Consider the following 2,500-nt stretch of genomic DNA (forward strand, 5'->3'; position numbering starts at 1 on the left):
TTTTTACTATTGGAACATCGATCCCCATAAAACTGCATCCTGCAATGAAAATACTGAAATCTGATACACTGTAAAACTTATAACCAAGAAAACTATTGAATCTCAAAACTCCCTATTCCTCTGGACCTAGGAACTAGCTCTAAAATGGGTCCTACATTGAGGAATTTTCCAGTGCATCAGGTTATTGGTGTTTTCTATCTGTTATTACAGTATTTGACACTGCAGGGATCAATGTTCTAATAGTAAACTTTAAGATATATATCTACAGTAGAGAGTTGATCATCCGAACATCAATTATGCAAAACAATTATCTGAATGAAGTCTTCACATGTTTTTGGCTAGGAAAAGTCATAAATTCTGAATATGTAAATGTTATATGTTTTCACTTGTGCATGTTTTTAGGATCATAGGATCATAGGAGGTTACTAGGCTAATGGCCCTGGGGCACTTACAAGCCTAGCTAAGAGTTTATCCACAAAAAAGCAAAAAAAAAACTGGGAAATAAGGTCAGGTGGCACTATGCCAGGATAATTCTATGGCTACGCTTGTAAAGGCCCTAGGGCCATTAGCCTAGTAGACACCTATGAACCTTTGAAAAGAAAGCTCAGTCAGCACTTGTCACTCCTGTCAATGTGGGAAACAGATGGAACCCCTGGAACAAATTTGTGGTTTTCCATCCACTCATCAAGGTTGTGCTTGAAGAGGGTTGGCAAGGTGCTCTTTTTGACATGCATGGGAAGTCTATTCCAGGGACCGGGCTTGTAGAGTGAAAAATATTCTTTATTGTCCACTAGAATCACTGAATGGTTGAAAAGAATATTCTCTGCCTGCAGATAAAAACAATATTTCAGACGTTTTTTATATGATTCAATGTATGTTTGATTATCTGCACAGTTTGATTATCTGAACTCCCCTAGGTCCCAATTAATTCAGATAATTGACTCTGTACTGTATCTCTCTCTCTCTCTCTCTCTCTCTATATATATATATATATATAATGTTTAGATACACACACATACACACACACGTATACAAAGCTTTGAAACATGAAACCATCGAGCCACAACTAACTGAAAGTAATCATTGTGCATAGCAAGCATTTTACATTCACTACATCAAATCATCAGCTTTGAAAACTATACATATACTAACTTCACCTCACACATTGCATATAAAGTACCACTGTAACTACACTAAACAAAAACAGAACACAGCAGTCAATGTATAACCAAACTTTACCCATAATTCTAATCTCATGTTAACCACATACACATTGTAACTAAAAGCACAGTCATATATCCTAAAATAAGGAAAAGACAGAAAAATAAACATTGCTTCACAGACAAAATATCTGAGCTTATTTTAGACACACATAAAAGTTTTACACGGCAGATCTTGATATAAAATCTCTGCTCCTACAGACAGTCTTTACACATATATTCCATGGTCAAATGCATATATATTGATTTATCAAAATTGCTTAAGCATTGACATACAAGTGGTCAATGCCAGTATTTCAAAAACCAAGATACCATAAAATCCACAAAACGAAAAAAAGTTTTAACAAAAGGGAACAGTTTCCTTTTGTGATCTGTTAACCAACACCCTGCTTCTAAATTCAAATACTTTGTCTCAATAGTGGTAGTGAGAATAGTGTTAAGAAATTTTTTTTTCTAAGTTAAGGTGTGGGTTTAGGATTAGGAGCCATAGCAGAGTAAGGGTTAAGGTGCCCACCCTCACCAACTTACTAATATTTGCTAATACTAACCCTAACTCTGGCCTTAAACCTACCCCTATACCTTGTCTTAGATTTATCTTTTCTATTGTGTTATATGTATTCAGGATATAACAAAATATCAAAAAAGAGCAGCACACGTGAATGAATACATTTCCTTACCTAACAGTTTAACACTCACCTGCAAACACATGCATACAAACTCCCAGCTCTAATGGTGAAACATCCATTATAGCTGAAAGTTTAGGCATTAAAATCCCAAGCCAACACTTACTTTTTCCTGCATGCATTTCGTCTTCCATATTTTGGCATCTTCACTACTTGAGGATGAAAACTCATGACACAATTATAGCCATTCACTCTGCTATCTAACTGTCGATTTAACAGCGTGAATAACACCCATATGTGTGTGTGTGTGTGTGTGTGTGTGTGTGTGTGTGTGTGTGTGTGTGTGTGTGTGTGTGTGTGTTATGTGTATAAAAAATTAGTGCGGACATATATGGATGACTAAGTTCTCAAGCCTAGGCTCCTCACAGACCACAGCCTTATAGCTGGGTACCCATATGTCTGGCAGCTAGAATGGACTGTCTTTAAAAGTCATAGCTAACTTTGGGCAAAGTTTGTTTGCAAGCCCTGAGAAGGGATTCTGGATGGCACTGAGATACCTAGCAAAGTTTGAACAAGGCAAATGTGGCAGCCATGGGGAGGGAATAGGAGCAAGTAAGAGTTTAGGTGGTAACTGAGAAACTTAAGGGCAAAGTTTGG

This window comes from Protopterus annectens, chromosome 3.part0, assembly GCF_019279795.1.
Source record: "Protopterus annectens isolate FY-2018-M chromosome 3.part0, PAN1.0, whole genome shotgun sequence".
NCBI lineage: Eukaryota > Metazoa > Chordata > Ceratodontiformes > Protopteridae > Protopterus > Protopterus annectens.